The following is a 19,568-nucleotide window of genomic DNA, read 5'->3' as shown; positions in this document are numbered from 1 at the left end:
TCCCATGCTTCTTTTTTCTGCAATGATTAAACACAGTGGAATCAAAGCCACTCTGTTAGTACCATAACTAATAGCTCAAGTGCAGTTGAGAAAAGCTTCTAAACTGGTCCAGACACATAGTCTAGCTGAAGTCAAAAACTGAGACAAGACAGAGCATTGATTACCTAGGAATACAAATATTGCAGTGTGTGACCACCAAGTCTTGGCTTCCAGCACTGAAGCTTGATCTTAGTATGTATCCTGGGACAGTCCATGGGAGATGTCTCCTTGTTTGTGGTTATAGAGAAGAATGAAAGTGTTGAGCATTGAGTTATGTTTAATTATGTTGAAGGATTCACATAGATACTGGGTATCAGGTAAATTCCCAGCCTAATACAGAAACTGAACTTATATAACATTCAGGCAGGAATATTTACAGAGCTACAATACATATGATTTAAGCCTTTAATTGTAAAAAAAAGCTGAAACTTCTTGTGAAAAAAAATCAGCAATTATAAAAATCAACAAAAAACCTTTGAGGTACACAACTTAATCTAAAACCTTTGGTACTTCGAAGTCTATGTTTGAAAATGAAATAGAGTTGTGAAAATCCCAGGGCTTCAAAAGTACCTTATTTAGGCGAAAGAATATGCCACATAAAACGATAGAGTGCATTCTGAACCTAGTCTAACATGGAAACAGAGTAATATTTCACTGTGCTTTTTGTTCAAATTTTATAGAAAATTAGATAAATAATGCATGAGTTGCTTTATGTTTAAGTTGTTCGCTCAGTTTCCTTTGGAAGACATTCTCCTTCTACATACAAAATTATATTTTTCACTTTTACTTAACCTGGCTATAGCACGTATAGAGCTCTCAAATGCACTTATAGAAAACCATTTTATCAAGCACCTCTTTAAATGTGGGCTTGCTTTGGCTTATTGCAAAAAATAGAGGATCACAATTAAATGATATAATTACGTTTACAGCTTCATTAGTCACATCAAAGATGTAATTAAAGTAACAGAATTAATTGCAAGTGATGCTTATCAGATTTCTGAGGAAAACTAGTCATGTTTGGAACCAACCTCTTGCTTACTGTGGAGCAGAAGAAAAAAGATTTGGTGCAGAGAAAATTCCATTATTCTGTCATCATTTCTTTATGGAACAAGGATCATACTTGTAAGAATCCTCAGTTTTCAGCTAATAGTTCTGTAGGAAAAGCTTTATAATTTCAGTACCTAAAGGAAGCCTATAAAGAGGAAAGGAGTCAACTCTTTGGAAGGGTACATAATAGTTAAGACAAGGGGAAATGGTTTTAAGTTGAAGGAGGGAAGATTTAGATGGCAGGGAGAAGTTCTTTACTATGAGAGTGGTGAGGTGCTGGAACAGGCTGTGCAGAGATGTTGTGGATGCCCTGTCCCTGGAGGGGTTCAAGGCCAGGTTGGATGGGACCCTGGGCAGCCCGGTCTAGCATAAAATGGGGAGGTTGGTGGCCCTGCCTGCAGTGGAGGTGGGTGGGGTTTGGAGCTCGATTATCCTTGAGGTCCCTTTCAACTCAAGCCATTTTATGATTCTATGATTATCTCATTTCAATTCTGGAGAGAAATAGGTTGTAATAACCTCTCCTTGAAGCTATCATATCTCCAACCTATTAGTCTTACCAGTCAACAAGATTAAGTAAGCTATATGCAGTTAGGATGACTTCTCTCACTAAGTCTTTCATGCATTTGTTCCTTTTAAATAGAAATAAAGAGGAGGTAGTTAGACTATTTGGAGCATAGTCAGTTGTGACATGTCAAAAAGTCAAATATAACATGGAATCTTAGAATATTTGGGGTTGGGAAGGACCTTAATGACCAGCTTCTTCTACCACCTCTGCCATGTGCAAGGACACATTCCACCAGTCTTGGTTGCTCAAAGCCTCATCCAACCTGGCCTTGAAATAAATTGTGATATTTCTTTTAAAAAAATAAGAAAGCTGGGAAACTTATGTCATCATTTTTGAAATAGAGAAGAAGGAAGCAAAAAAGAAATCAACACATTTCTCTCTTAAAATCACAAAACCTTTCAATAGAATAAGAACATTTTCTTCCTTAATCTTTGTTGATAAGTTCTCACAATCATCTAACAGTCAATTATAGAGATGATAAGGTATTCAGTAGATCATTTTGTCTAATATCATGACCCTGAGATAGGGTCATTTGTCCTTAAATAAATATTTCCTAGGGAAAACTAACAGTTCTTGAATATTTCCAGTTGCATTCCTTCCTTAAGGGAAAGTATTATTTACTTGTTTACTTAGCTTCACAGTGAGATTCAACAGTATTTATTTTTTCCCTGTATGCACACATCCTCTTTCTAGATACTAAGCTGATTTGCTCTTACCCTTTACCTGACAGATGCAGAGAGCAATTTAGCATATTCCTGATAACAACTGTTTGGTTCTTAATTCTCTGTAAAAATTCCCCTTCTTTTCAACAGGACAAAATAAATCGAATTATTTCAGCTTTTTTTTTCTTATGCTTTAAATTCTCAAACTGGACCACCTTTGATCAAAAGACTTGAAACATGTAAATGCAGTATAAATTTATATCTCCTTAATGATGCTATATATATATTTATCAAAGGACTTCGTCACTAAAGTTACTGTAAACTTCTCGTTAACTTCACTAGGCATACAATTAATCTTAAAAAAAAAAAAAGAAAAAGAAAAAAGAAAATAGAAAAAATAGAAAAAAAAAGACTGCAAAATTAGCATGGTAATTGTGAAAAAAAGCACAGGAAAAAATTCTAGCCAAATCCATTTCTGTAAGATACACCCATTCTTTAATTCCAGAGAAAAGTTGTACTTTTATCTTTTAAGCAGGATTTGAGGGGAGAAACACTCCCTAATCATGCACTATTATTTTAAGAGGTCATTATCTAGCACACAGGCAATATTAATTAAAAAATACAATTCAGGTTTCCTTTGCTTGTAATTAATATTTCCACTGCCAAAGCTGTCACAAAGTAGTAGAGTCAGCAAAAGAATCATTTTCAGTATGTTATAAACGTTAATTTCCAATACATTATGTATATCATTCTTTAAATGCCACATCCAAATGCATTTTTGTGTCTGATCTTAATTTTGCATATGCTTTTAAAGTAGTATTCATTAAAAAGTAATCTCAGTAAATTGACGTCAGGACCATGTTTCATTTTGTCAATCAAATTCCTAGAATGTTTTGAGACAATTTCTTGCACATCACTAACTCTACCTGGGAAATGACTGTTTCACTCTCTCTTGAACTATACCCCAAAACATCAAAAAAATATTAGGAACTAGTTAAGGCGAGATTCTTCTCTTACAATAAAAAAATGGAAAATGCTGTAATTTTGTAATGAGATTTCAGTGATGTCTTCCCCAAGGCACGACTTAAAGGTGAGCCTGCTCATCAACTGGGCAGAACCACAACAGTCCACCCTGAGTGATGGAATGAGGTTTTCAGGGTGGTTCTTTCTGAGGTACCAAAGTGACTGACCTTCTCTGCATATACATAAATATTTCTAATTCATTTTTTATTTCAAATTAGACCAAAAATTCAATGATGAGCAGGTTTTGCCTTAATTTACTGTGAATTTTATAACGTAACAATATTTGAGAAGTTAATGTACAGCTCTGCTAATTTGAAGCAGTGCTTTGGGGATTAATGGAGTTTCTCTGTAGAGAATGAAGTTTGAATTTTATACTTTCAGCTTCAGTAAATTTGCAAGACAAAATATTTTTCCTCATCCTTGCCACAATGTGATTAGGGAAAGAAGGCCTTATTTGGCTGGCTTGTTCCTCTATTTTCTACATAGAATGACACAAATTCGGTAGTCAGTTTGAATACTCTTCCAGTATCCTTGCTTTCAGGCTGACAGTAATGTTCATACTAATGCATCCCTCTGGCTAGTAAAGGAAAGATTTGGGACATAGAGCACTCGTAAAAAAAATGTTTATCTAAATAGTTGGTTTTATGAAAAATGCTTAAAGCAAAATATCAGAGAAATGGAAAAAACAAACAAACAAACAAAACAAAAACAAACAAACAAAAAAACAAGGCAAAACCCAATCAGATTTCAAACAGGTTCCAATCAAAACTAAAAGGATTCAACTTTTTTTTCTAATGGATAAGTCCAGTATCTATTGAAATCAAATGAGATATGAAGGGTTATTTATCTTATCTAATGTTGCATCAACTGTTAAGAGAGGTGACAAAAATTCTTTCTTTTACACAGTATGCAAATATGAAAAAAGAGATAAGATTAAGAGGCACTGTATTCCTTTCTTCATATCATAAAGGCAAATCATCAGAAGTTTAATGAGATACATGGGAGCACGCACAGCACATCACTACTATACTGAGTTAGGGGGTATTTCGTGTAACCATCCTTCACACTTCCAAATATAAATATGTATAAACATAGGTCTTGTTGGAAAAGGAAAAACAACAACAAAAAGATGGAATAATTAACAAAACACATAATTTAACACACCCAGTTTTAGTTGCACTGTGACAAATTCTCAGTGCCTCTGATCAGAATATGGCGTATCATACTCCATACTAGCTAATGTAACTGTGAAACACGAACAGTTCTGAAATAGAAACTCCATAGTCCAGACCTAAAGGAACCCTTTCTTACATCCTCTGTTTACACCTCCTTCCCAGTAATTTTTACAGGGGAATTAAATCTAACTACAGAACTGGAGGTAGAACTCAAACGCAATTCATGTCCTCCATAGGTAATGCTAGGTAGAAAATACAAGAATTTGAAATCCCAGACTAATTTCTGCTCAAGGCTTACAATCAGTAATTATACTGCAGTCCAGTCTGAAAATCAAATGCAAGCACGTGCAAGTCTCCTGCAACATTTAATTGCAAACCAAGGCCTCTAGCAGCAATGAAGCTATGAACAGATAAAAGTTGCTAGAACAGAAACAAGGTGGAATCCTTTATGTTTTGCTAAAGGACATAACTAGAATTAAGGAGCATTTCTGGTAAAGGAAATAAAAAGTAAAATTCTTTCAGGCTTAGTAAACCTTTTTTTTTTTTTTCCTATTAAATATGATGTATTGCTTAGTTCAGGGTAATAAATCAGTTTTCCTCTTTTGGAAAGTCAAAACAAAGACAAAGCATTTCTCTGTACCCTACAAATACAAACAGACACATATGTACTTATTTACACAAACAAAAGAGAATTTACATAGGATCTGCCAATTTTTCTGCATTTCCTCTACTTGCAGACACAAGAACATCACGATATTTGGTGTCTAAAATCTCTACCCACTTTACACGCAGAAAAGAAAGGGTCCTAAGAGAAAGGTAAGTAACATACATAGTTTTACATTAGATAAAACTGATGCCTGCAGTCCTGTATTCTTGGTTTGACAGAAGAGTATAACTTGTCATATAAGTCACAAAATACCACAGCAGTGTTCCAGAGGGTAACTTGGCCTCATTTAAATCATTGATGAGTCTAACAACTCATTTGAACTTTCTTTTTTGGTTTTATACATATATTTTTTCCAATATTTTTATAAGCACATTTTGAGAGAAACGCTAATATTCTGGGAAACTTTAGCAAATTTTAAGTTTCTTCCATGAAGAAAAGCACTACATTCCACTGTATCTAGCTATATATTGTACCAAAGCTATATGACTCCTCAGGAAATCCTCTTGACTGAAGTAGAAGAAGAAAACTCTAAAAATTGGATTTGTTTTCTGTTAACACCATATTTTATATTCAATTTTCTTTTGTCACATTCCAAGAAATAAATTGTGTTTGCATGTACAGACACAATGCTATTTCTGAAGGGCATGGCTTCATATATTTGTCCAACCCTTTTGATTTATTGCCTTGGTGTCAAACTAAGATGGCTGTGCCAGCATTTTGGAACTCAAAAGAGGTATTTGCCCCACAGAATATGAGTACTATTTCAGAGAAAACCTTGGCTTGCCTTTATGCCTTCAGAAAATGGATTTTAAAATCTTGGAAATCTGCTGAAATTAAATTCACTAACAGATTTTGAAGAAGACAGAATCTGTCCAGTTATGCTATTTACCACACTAAATCATGAAGGGTAGCAATACAGAAAAATCACCACTGCAAATTAGCAATGGGAGAATTTAACTAAAAGAAAGATATTCAATAAACAGAGACTACAATTTTGAAAAACTTCCAAAATGTAAAAAATTCATCAAAACTGATGGAAACTCACAAGTATTAGAGACCTCTGAAAGTGCTTACTGTTCTGGCAGGAATACATTACAGAAGTGGTATTGGCAGGTGCTTTGAGAAATATTGTAAGAATATTTTTGCAACTCTTAAGTTTTGGTTTTGTTTTGTTTCACCAACTGTTATTAACTTTTACTGTGAGAGAATCACACTCTATTTTCGCTATCGGGGTGCTAATCTGTTAACAAACAAAGTTCTCCTCACCACTTCTGTTTGCTCAAGATGTTTATACTTTTTGTTTGTAAACACAGCCATATGAAAAGAATTTTTCCATGTTCTATGCTTAGCATTTCAATCCAAAAAGAGCTGATCTGTGAGCATGCATGAAAACCTTTTTTTTCTGTTTCTGTGGGACTAGCATTTAGTCATATTAGATACACTAAGAATTTTGAATGAAATACTTCTGTTTTCAGCTGAAATCCTCTATTACTCTATGTAACAAATTTTCTGAACTAAAAAAAGCTTTAATAAAATAAGATGAATTATTGCAGACTGGCAAGTGCTCTTTAATTCTTCACAAAGGAAATAACAGCTGTGAATATCAAGCAGAACTCACTCATTGAAAATGCCCCATAATTTACAGAGTTGCAGTAAAAAGTGCAGAGGGAGGGGTATGATGGGAAGGGGGGGACGAAGACTGCTCAAACACTGACCAAATCCAAACCAGTGTTTTAGCTTATTGCAACAACTTTCAGTTCTGTGTATATTACCATTTAAAAATGCTTTGTTTGAGGGTAATTGTACATACACTGACGGATTTCACCAGTGAAGCACATGGAAGGTTGGTGTATTTTATTTTCAATGTGTAATTAACATGTCCGTGCATCACACACCCTAGAAATGTACCCATGCTGAAAACACACAGGATTTGTGTTCTTAACCCCATGATTTGAGAACAATAACTGTTAATGTAACTGAGTTAACTGGATTGCTTTTAATTGAAGATAATCTTGATTACAGCCAAAGGGCACTATTAATACTCTGAAGGAATGACTAAGACTTCAGCATTTGAATATTGTAGAGAAAATAGAACTAATTAGCACTAATTTAATTCTAAGATTAAAGAAAAATAATTTTTAATTTTTAATTTAAGATAAACTATTTTACTCAGAACAAAGAAAGAATAATAAGTATTTTTTTCCAACTGAAAGGCATTTTTTACTTTTGCATTATTTCATTAATATGGGAATATGGGAATCATGACCCCATTAAAGATCAAATAATAAGCATTTAATTATTGACAGCAAATAAATTTTTAATAAAGATACAAGGGTTTTGCTGTATAAAAGAAAGAAAACAAAGTACCTCTGACCCAGAAATTCATAGAGGATCTCACACCACTATATAATCTATAACCTAATTTTAAAAGGATAGGTTCACAAAGGGACATGTCATTTTTCTTTCTTCTGTACCACAGAATGAGGTACTGTAAGTATAACGTCTGTGAAAATGCTCCCCAGAAGTACCCCAGTTCTATCTTAATCATGCACTTAAACTAAATAATACATTGAATATGTCATAACCAAGAGGACAGTCATGATAAAAAGTGATTTAACCCCTTTTTACTCTACAAAATAATACTTTCTTTTCTTTACCTTGGGACTAGTTGTCATTTATAATTTCTGACCAAGGGAGACATAATGGATTTACAATGAAACCCTGATGCTTTTCCAAGTAACATGAAGACGCAGAAAATAAGCACTCATTACATTAGCAGACAAAAAGATGTTTTCACTGGAACTCTGTGTCTCATTCTGATGCTGGCAAATAAATGGACTGTTTGCATGTTCTGAAAGCATAGTTTCTGGCTAATCACAAGTCTTCAAAGTAAAAATAAAATGAACTTTTTCTGAACTTTTGATGCATCACATAGAAAAAGATTACACATGATTTTTTTGAGCTTTGCACTCATACACCGTAGGGTCTTAAATTCAAGATGCTCATTTCAACCAGATGTACCAACTATTCAGATTGATTTTCCTAAAGACATAAGTATTATCTGTATGATGTAAAAAAATGAAGAAATTATTGAAAGAAACTCTCCTCCTAACTCCCTTCCCAAATTACTTCTTTTAGCACCTGTAAGACTTGACAGAAGATGGCATGAAGTGGAAAAAAGCCTCAAAATTTAAAGAGTGGAATAAAAAGAAGAGCTGTCAGAAGCCAAAATATTTACTAAATTATGGAATCTACTTAGTCTTTTCATAGTTTAAATGGAATAACGTATTTTTGACAGACGAGAAAATTTCAAAAGATTCTACGTTGAAATTCAGTTTGAATAATCCACGCTGAATTTCATGAATTTGCAAAAGTGGGTTAAAGTTCTTCCTGCACTGCTTTGCTTCAGATTGCACAGAGTTCCAGAAAAAAAGTACAGATGCAAAGAGGGAGAAGTAAATAGTTGCACTGACATTAAAAAAGTACCTCCTCAACAATTCAAACTATGTTAGTCTATAAAGCATTAGATTTGTTCAGTCTTAGCTGCCCCATCTCAAAATTGCTGGTAGGAAACTGCCAGCAGTCACATGCATGTAGCAGTGAAACAGTCTTGATTTTGCATCTGACATAAACACAAAGTTATAATAAGTTATACTGCTCATTCTGTCTTTTCTTGACAAAGTCAAAATACAGCAAATAAGTATTTTTTATACAATATATTGCATATTGAGCAAATTCACATCTGTGTGTAAGATGGTCAGATTTATGGTAGCATAGCCATGACATACATGCTCTTACCTTGCCTGACAACATACACAGAAAAATGGTGGAGCTACCAAATCTTCTCTCAGTTGTATCCAATGCATTCATGAGTGAAAGCAAATTTTTGGGAAGGAATGTGACTGCTTGAGAAAACTGCACAGAAAACTGGAAATGGCTTAGCCTCAACTTCCCTATTGCAAAATCTTGTCAGTTTTTGTGAAACTTTTGCTGTAAATCACTGTTTAAGGACAGTTTATCTGCTACTCTATGACTTGGATCAAACCTAAAAGACCATCTAACAGTATCTTTTTAGGACAGGATTTCCAATCTCCTACACTTGGCAAACTGCAATTCAGAAACATCTGCATTATTGGAAAGAAAATTAAGCCTCAGGTAATCCTTTTGAAACTTCTTTGCAATGAAAATTTCAAAACAGCATTGTTATTACTACTGTTGTAAAAAAATCTGTTTGATTCTCATGTTTCTTGCAATATAATATGAATTTTAATAGCATAAAATACAGCTAACACTGCCTTTGATTGCTTTCTCTTTCACAGACAGCTTCTCCGCCCATTTGTTCAGACAAGCACAGTAAGACTGGGATAGAACCTCCACGAAAGCTAAATCTTCTAAGTATCACAATTAAAATAAATCCTGGTTCCAAAGAAGGGCTTAAAACCTATGGATTATTTCAGGCTACTTAAAGAAGACAATTCAGGCAATCTAAAGGAGATCTAAAAAAAACATGTTAAGAGAAAATAATTAGCCCACCTATGATATAAAGATATGAATCTCTGTCATGCTCTACATGAACAAGAAGTACCTTGTCTCCTCCATCATGGGTACAGCCTTCAGGACATACTGAGCTTACTAGCTTATATAGTAAAGTTCTATGGGAAATCAATAGCATACAGAGAGTTCAAAACATATATCACTTAAAATTATTCACTACATATGAACTAAGAACAATATTGTTGGCTTGTATATATGGCAAATGTGTTTGTGTAGAAGGATGATTAGCAGAGGATATAACTTTCTTTTCAGGTAGTCATTTTAGAGCAAGCATGGGATGAGAAAAAGAGAAAATTTCCCCACGTAAACATATGAAGTACAACAAACAGTTTTCTAGTAAAAAATTATAAGACGTTTGTATGAATTACACTGCTCTCCTAGGCCAGAGGCACAGGCTTCTAAAGCTTCTCCAAAATGTGAAGTGGCTGCTGGCAAATACCATCGAGAATGTAGTACAATGCATCAATATACAGCTCTGAGAGTCTCTAAGTGGTGAAATGTTTCCCAGGTTATGGGAATATGGAACAGAGAAAGCTTCCATGTTTAATGGCAAGCTAATAGCTCTACAAATGAATGAACCAACTTGCAGAAAATAATTCCGTTTTTAGAAATAACCACTTCAGATTTTTAAGCATTAATGGAACATTTAATATTCTTTTTTCCTTAAAGGCTGCATACACTCAAATATACTGACCCAAAGCTATATCTAGTGCTAATCAGTGAAGGACTTTGGTCTGCAATAGATCAGATATGCATTTACTTTAAGATTAAGGATGAGAGAAGCATCTGTCAAATATGCAATTTACCAGAGAATGTACATCTGCTTAATAGGATATTTTTGGAACCATCCCAGGATTACTTTAGTCATATTATCCATTTAGCACTACTGTGGTGTTAGAGGCACACTGACCTAAGGATGACATGTATTAATGTAAGTAAATACATGGAGTGGAGACAGACTCCCAAGGATACCCTATGGGCACATCATCAATGTGTGTCATTCTTAAAAAATAACCAAATAAACAAACATGAAAGTAAGGTCCATGAATAAAATATGATTTTGATAAGACTAACAAAAATACTCAAGAAAACTGGTAATATTAATTTCTTACAGGTAGAGTAAAATTTAGTGCCTGAATACAAAAAGTCCTCTTCTGAGTTTAAACAATTTATTAAGATTTATCCTCACAACTCTATATTGGTTCTTCACTTCAACTCAAAATTGTTGCTGCATTTAGCTTCTCAACACCAGTTACTCAATTAATTTGAAATACAAATGAGAACTTACGCTACTCAGCTACGAAAGTTTCTCAGCAATCCAGCAACTTATCATGTTTGGTAACGTCATTGCCACAGTTTTTGTACTGAAGTTTCTCCATTACTAGCTTACAAAAAGGCACAAGGATGGTCCATTCATCAGATACCTACCTTCACCGGCCACTTCCACATCACAGCTTTTTGGATGAGTGGATTGTAACTTGTCAGTTCAAATCTAACCTTAATTTTCTGATTTGAATAAGGGGGTGAGAGGCATCAGATACTTTGGACGCAAGGAATGCAGTGTCCTCTAACTAGTGTCTGATGGAGGCCAGTTCCACATGCTTTCCAGTGAAGCTTGGTCATTGAATAATCTGACTCAAAAAATTTTTTTGCCAATAACTGCATGAACATTTATTAAAAACAGAAATTTTGCAGGTGATAGAATCTGCAGGTTTAAAATCTTTTTCAAAACAAACAGATATTTTTTAAAAAAAGTCTTGCTACTTTCTCTAAAAATGGTAGTACCTTTTATCAAGTAGTTCTTGTGAAAGTGTTTATATTTATTGGTTGAGTTTGGTTGAGTTTGGCTCCTTTTCATCCAGTTGTATGTTTTCTTGCTTTGGTGTTAACTGAAAAGGTGAACTCTGTCCCCAGTCTACCTTCTCCATTCCAGTCACTAGTTCTGATCCCTTTATCGTATTTCTTCTTTTTCATTCTACTCTGAAATAAAAAGTCCTGATTTTTCCAATTTCTTTTCATACATTCTTTTCCCTTTCAAAACTCTTATTGCTTCCATTACTTTTTGAAGCTTCCATGCAAGTAGAGCAAAATATTTATCTTATAAAAGAAAAAACAGATTTTACATGAATAAATTCACCTAATTTTTTTACCCACTTCCAACCTGTTTTTTACACAGAATAACATATTTTGCTCAGTGAAGAGCATCCTTCAAAAAGTCCAGTACTGATATCACCCCTCAGGAAATCAAGTAAACCAAATTTATATTGCCTTTTTTATTTAAAATGCTCAAATAACCATGAAGTTAACGAGAGCAAGGAAAAAGCTTCACAACTCCTTGCAAAGAATCAATATTTATTTTTTTTATGGGCTTGTCCAATCTGCAGCCCATGTGAAGCCTGGCCCCCAACCAATACCATCACTGTGTCAGTTCTTCCCCATGGAGTGACCTAGCACTGCATGTATGCCCATCACCCAGCAATGAAACCTTCAGTGTGCTATTAACACCATGTCAACTGAAAACAGGGCACGGGGAGAGCTCAGTGAAGTGCTAACTCAAGTGATGGCAAATAATCCTATTCACTTTGATACATGGGCTAAACACAGTCCTTTGAGTAGTGAGAAATATGCAGTTGTGCTTTCTGTTTTGATAGACAAATTTGAAAACAGCTTTCAAAGTTGCAAAAAAAAAAATTCATTGTTTCTTCTTTTTTTGTATATTTGCAACTCAGTTTTCATTCAACATCAGTACTTCTTTCACACAGAACATATAGAGTTGTAATCAGATATTCAAATGAAAAACCTAATATCTCTTTACCAGATGTTTATAAAAGAAAAATATCCCTTGCTTCACAGTCATGTCTTATTCAATTCATTGCTTTTGAAAGTATGCACATTTGTGAACAGCTATTGTCAAGGATGAAGCACAGGAAGACTTAAATTTCATCAAAAATCTCTGATGAGCACCTTGACAGCTCACTAAGAATTACAGCCACTGCCATTGAACCAGAGATTGATGTGTTATTTTCACAAAAACAAGGTCAAATATCCCACTAGTTTTATGCTTTGGATGTTCTTTTTTTTGTTTGTTTAAAAAATATTTAAAATAAAAATGTTTTGTTAATTATACACATTAACTCTAGTATATATTTTACAAGGGCCACTCCAAAGATAATGCCTCCTATTTTATTACGTTGACCTACAGTTTCAGATGTGTATGTTGGTGGTATGGCAGTAGGGACTGAATCTTCCCAGAAATATTCTATTACAATTTGTTGCTGTGTGACAGATGGCAGCAGAGGGACAGTCTAACAAAATGGCATTTGACACGGAAGTGTGAGTGAAGCAGAGGTGTGAAATTGAATTCCATGTGGAAAAAAAAAGGACCCATTAACATTTATGAATGCTTGTTGAACATTTATGGAGACAAGATAGTGGATGTGAGAACAGTGAGGTGGTGGGTGGGGCTTTTCAGTAGTGGTGACAGCAACAGTGTGTTTATCTCTACTGGTGAAGATTTTGAAGAGCATGACATGCAGTCTGCTGTTCATCACCAGTAAAAAAGCACAGCTAATGGTGGTGACCATGTTGAAAGAACATAATTTTTTAGCTGAGAATTTGCTCTATCAATTCCAGTTACTTTACTCATTTTTGCTGCTGTAGTTTTCATGGAAATAAATAGGAGGCGTTACCTACGAAACGACCTATGTGAGGCCCAAGACAATTTGTTTTCACTCAGTGCAGCCTTAGCAAGCCAAAATGTTGGACTCCCATGGACTAGAGTTTGAAGCACAGATTCTGAACTTTCATCATAGTCTTCTGAGTAACTTCAGTATTTTTTATCAGTATTTCTGAGATTTTTCAAGTGTCAGCCTGAGCTCCCTCAAGACTTCTGATGCCTACTTGGGTTGGGGTAGGGGAAAAACTCAGAAAGAATTTTCTTTAGAAATCAAAGGTGATTTAAGAATGTTAATCTAATAAAAAGCCGCACCTTTTATTTCTGCCTGATGATTTAATTATTAGTAATTCACAGCAGTTCATTAGGGACCTATTGTGCCGCTGTTGGCAAAACAGAAACGTCACTGCATGTTAAATAATTAAAAGTAGTAAAACAAACATTATCTTTTTGAGTCCAGGATTTATAAATTGCTGTTAAGCATGCATCCCTTTAATCAATAACTACTTATCTATTATGTTTCGGCGAATAATGCGTATAAATTCTCTCCTGCGATTCTAATTATGGTTTGATGTTTTCCAGTTTTTCCAACTATAATTATATTATTATAATTATCTTGCACAGGAATATAAAAGTGAGGAACAGTTTATGCATCCAACAAGTTTCCCCAAGAAAATTATTGTATTTTTTTCCCCACTTTTGGAGAGTCAAGTATTTCTGGTGAAAGGTTATTGAGTAGCATTCCACAGCTCATGGGAAACAATGTAGTGGTCTCACTGGGTCATTCTGAGAGGATTAGCTTCTGCTCATTAGCAGCTGGGACATCATTGTTAAAATAAGATTATAGGTTCATTCTTTTGTTCCTTCGGTCCCAAATGTTATATCATGTAATTTATCACTACCTATTTCCATTCTTTAGCCTTGGTAGAAAAGACATAACAAAGGCACAAGCTAACTAGGTACAGGCTAGCTTTGCTAGCAGGCAGGTTCTTTAGACTACGTTGGGAATAGTTACAGGAGAGACTGTTTGGTAATTAAATATCCTCATTCTGATTTTTCATCCTTTTGGTTCTATTATGTTACAGCAATCTTGTCAAGAAATTTCACTAGCCTCAATCAGAAGCAGACAGGCTGCCTCATAAAAAATAAAAGGCAGAGCATATCGAACTTTCTAAAATAGTTACTACTGACATGAAAGGAACACCAAATAGAGAATAGTGCCTCAACTTCTGATTTTGTCACAGTTTGAGAGAAATAGTCAAAACCACTGAGAGGCTTCCACAATGCAACTTCAAAACAGCTGGAAATGTGTTGGGTGGATTCTGAAAGGAAGCAAATTATTCAGTCATCATGTAGGCATTTATATTGCCACATTGGTGGCACTCACACTGTAAAGCCAGAGCTGAAGCACCGCCTACCCTTCTCCCTCAAATCTGACTTTTTACTGATTTATCAAAGTAGGAAAACTGCCACCATCCAACATTACTCGAATCCTTCAAGACAAGATTCTCCTAGCCTGGGGAGCATCTGCCTTACCTGTTGGGTCTTGTAAGCTGTGCACAGACAGCCCTTATAATATACAGGTCCTTTCAGCAGAGGGCAGGTTAACTGTGATAACAAAAGGCAGCTGTAATCACAGTGATGTGCAGCATTAAGCATGGGAAGAGAAAAAAGCATTTCAGAATGTAGGGCTAATAAGTGCCTGACCTGACTTCAACAACTCTCCATAGAAGTGTTAGTGGCAGAGTACAATGAAGAAAAACCAACAACACGTAGGATCCGTGGAGAAAAGTATAGTCTCATCACACTTATTACGCTAGGGACAAAATAATTTAATACATCAGATTGACAAAAATTATTTTTTAATAATCCATTGCAAGCTAATCTTCATAGCTTCTTCTACACTTTGCATTTCTTTGTTTTCCTCTATTCAGTTGCTTACAATCACAAGCTCCAAATTTCTATTTTCTGTTCAGGAGATCCAAAGAACCTCCCTTTTACACCTGTCTGTTTGCAAGTGACACAAATAGATAACACACCACTGCAAACATACCACTCCTGACCTCAGCTGACTACTGATTACAGTGCCTTCCTTTGTAGTTTATATGTCAGACCAATCAGCTTTTCACCACTAGTACCTTCAGCCTGGCTTGTAACACAATGATTTTTATGATGTAATCATCACAGCACATTTGTAGGAAGAAAAGAATTTATACTGAAAAAGCTCAAATAAAGTCTAAAATGAAATGCCAATTTGTGATGTTTGGAGTATTTGTTTTCCCCAAGTAAGAAGATAGCAAGAAGAAAAGAAAAACTGTCATTTAACGTGCCCTAAAGAGATCATCAGACTTGAGATAGTGCTGGTGAAATGTACTTCAGCATCAGCACTTATATAATCCATAAATGCATAATAAATGTACAGATCTTTAGCTGTGGCAAAGAAAAATAAATCCATTGCCTACGTCTAGTCCTCAACAGGCAACATTAGCTGTCAGATCTCTTTCTCCATTTTACGTAACAGTTCAGTGGATGATAAATGCGTCTTCAGTGAGTGTCTTCAAGGCAAAGCCTGTGTTTTTGTTGCTGTTTGTTTCCCTGTGGGTACACTGACATAGCATAGAGAGCTGAAACCTCCAAAATCTATCAGAAAATAAACTATACATTTCAAAAAAACAAAATGAAAAAGAGGAAATATCACAAGGAGGGCAAATAACTAAGCTTTCACCTGTAGGACTCTAAAAGAGAATTAGTGGAGGCTTATGGAGGTGGAAGATGGGCAAAGAAAAGGGAGAAGTCACAGTGAAATCATGTGTTAGCTCCCAGAACCTCACCAAGCATTAGTTAGAATTTTAGCTGAGAGCCAATTATGAAAAAGAAAAATTATTCATAATACATAGGCATTTCATTTCTTCAGCATCTTGAAGACATATGTTCTTCAGGGCTTGTGCAATCTGTGCATATTTTCAATCTGAATAAACTATTTTTAGAAGACCAACAGGATTGCTGTTTGCAGGGTAAACACTAGTTGGGGACCAAAATCCAAGCCAAAGAAATTCACTGTTCACTTGACAGAAAGCCACAATGCCAACTAGAGAATCTTCTCCTCTTATTTTACATGTGGGAGTTTTTTATTTGTTTTAGGCTCTAGTTGATTTCCTCCTCACCCATTTCACCCCCTAGACCCAATGACACTGTCACTATAGGTGCACAGTGCTCCCCACAAATCCCTCCCCTTCCCTTTGCAGATCACACTGTGTCCATGAGCAAATTGGTTCTTTGCTTTTGGATATTTACATTTTCAACATATTTAGCTTGCTGCTACCATGAGAAAGAGCAGTGGAAAGAAAATAATCTGCAAAGAGACTGGAATAAGCTTCTCAGGACAAATAAAATCAGTTACAGAACTGAACGCGCTTTCAGACAAAACCAATTTGAAATGAAATTTAAGGAAGAATAGTATTCGAGGGATGTTACACTTATATATGCATATGTGCGTACATGCTTGCATATATTATGGTTACCAGGGTGGAGAATTCAGAGTACACAACAATATTTTGGAATTCTTTCCAGTTTAAGAAATGAAAATGTCATGCTCAGGTATCTAGCAGGTGACTTGCTCTGTCACCTGACCAAAAGTAACCATGCAAGTCTGAAACGCATCTCACAGACAAGCAAATAAAGAGTAAATTAGAGTGGCCATTAAAAAGATTTTTTCATTTCCATTATAGTGATTCTTATGTGCCATAAATGTTCTAAATTTTCCAAGAAAACATCACATAGGGTCAGAAACTGTAGTACCTTTAGATTAGAGATTCCTCCTCCTGTTTGAGCCACATAGAACTCGAATGCTCTTCCAGGTAAAAAGACTTTAGCTACGGCAAGAGCTTTCTGATTGCTGAGATATGCTGACCCTTATAGGCCCTGGGCAGGTGTCACCAGGTGGTGCCATTGATCAGTCTTGTTAAAAATTAAACAGAAAAACATCTGGGAGGAATCCTTCCGTCCTTTGTCTCAGAAGCTCTAAATACAGGAATCCATCAAAACCAGCAGATGATCAGCTCTGCTGGACTTGCTTCTGAGATGGTGTAGGTTCCTCCACACTGAATCATAGAATCACAAGGTTGGAAAGGTCATGTAGTCCAACCATCCTCCCATTACCTTGCTACCACAAGCTACTAAACCATATCTCATAGCTCCTCATCCAGATGCCTCTTGAGCACTTCCAGGGACAGTGACTCCACCACCTCCCTGGGCAGGCCATTCCAGTGCCCGAAGTATAAGAGTCTTAGAGGAGGAGAGCTACCTTTACAACTACCCTGTCATAGTGCTAGGCTACACATGTAAATAGAAGTTTACTTTGCAATATAAATTTTATATTTCTTTTCCACCAATAAATCATAGTTTTAATACTCGAGACTGAGAGAAGTAGCACTACTGTTCTCTGCAAGATAGTAATGCTACGCTGAAAGAACAGCAAATTAATTATTATTATTACTCTTATTATTCGAGTTTGACTTCATTATGGCACTAAGGAGACATGTTATTTATTAGGAAAAAGAAAAGAAGAAATGGCATGTATCTCAATTTGTGGTAATTACTGGCCCAAACTACTAAGCAGTGGATACATTTCGACAGTTAAGTTTCACAGTTTTATCTCTTCTACTTGTACATGCATTTTTCAGTATCACAATGAAAGATCATTCAGTTTTTCAACTCCTATTGTGAATTAAAAAGTTTTGCCACCAAAAACTCTTGAAAAAAAGTTTTTTTGTGTGTGATGCTTGCTAGAGAAACAAATACTATTAACTTTTTAAATATCTTGATATATGAAAAGTTAAAACTACAGAACATAATCTCTTCAGGGCGCAGTTTCTCTAGTGTATTTCTTGTGTATTATCTGCACTAAAGAATATAGGAAGCAGAAGAATTCTAGAACTAAACAAAAACTTTTTTAGGGCTAAAAAAAACACATCAGAAGGCATTGGAACAAATAATAAGCAAAGTTCTACACAAGCTCTAAGCACTGCATAGGCTTATACATTCAAACTGTACATGATCTGCGCTTGCAGTAACGGGTAAAGAGAAGCAAACTGACCTGAATATCATTTGAAAAATTCAATATTTGCATTTTTTTTTCCATAGACAACAGCACTATCTTACAATTCAATGTTTGCACACACTCAGACTTTAAAAGGAAATAAAGCTGAAAGATGAACTTTTTTACCACACATTTTTTCACATTTTAAAAAGAATATTTCATCTGTTTGTTTTCAGCTTTTGTAAACAGAGACGATTCTATGCAACCCACAGAAGTTGACTTTTAACAGCAGCCAAGAGACTTCACTTTATTAATTTTTTGCCTATGCCGCAGTCTTGCTAAACTGCAAAAAGGGAGGCTGAAAGTGAGTGCGGCAACATAGACAACTTATTGGCAGAAAATATATAATGATCCTGAAGGCAGAAGATGCAAAGTCACACGGAATTTTTTACTGAACCAAAACAGAAGATCTTAAGGCACTTACTTCTACTTACAGAAATTACCACCAGCTTTCAAAGATCTTTTTCCCCACACTTTTTTAGGGCAACCACACGACCATAAAGCAAAAAACTCAACAGCAAGCCCATCACTGAACATCTCATCTCTTCATGGGCAAGTGATCCAAGCTAGCAATATTTTCAAGCAGTGAATTTGAAGGAGATACAAGTGAAGCAGCATGCACGCAGAAAAGTCTGCAAGGTTATGATGGACATAAACCTACTTTAAAATTTCTCCAACACTTAGCTTTTTCTCTGCACCAGAAATTCTGACTCTCGTCTTTAGCTTCAAATGTTCCTTCTCTATTTTAAATAGCTAAGCACAAATATTCTACCCTTTGAAAAGCAAAGTGGAATATGCAACTCCAATTATTATTAATGGGACTTGTATGTTTATACAGCTACACATGCTGCTAAACACTTACTTCTAGGCCTATAGCTTTAAAAGAAAAAGAAACAAAAAACAACAATGAACAAACAACACACAAACAAATAAAATAACCACCCTGCATTCTGAATTGTAAAGGGTAAAAGCTTCCTATTTCAGACATTTCAACAAAGTGCAAGAAGATTACAGTACAGTTGTTAAAGGTAGAATAAACTGCTACATAAAAACGAATCAGGACTG

The sequence above is a fragment of the Meleagris gallopavo genome, chromosome 5, assembly GCF_905368555.1.
Source record: "Meleagris gallopavo chromosome 5, MGAL_WU_HG_1.1, whole genome shotgun sequence".
Taxonomy (NCBI): Eukaryota; Metazoa; Chordata; class Aves; order Galliformes; family Phasianidae; genus Meleagris; species Meleagris gallopavo.
The sequence above is the reverse complement of the archived record's forward strand: the minus strand, read 5'-3'. Positions refer to the sequence as shown.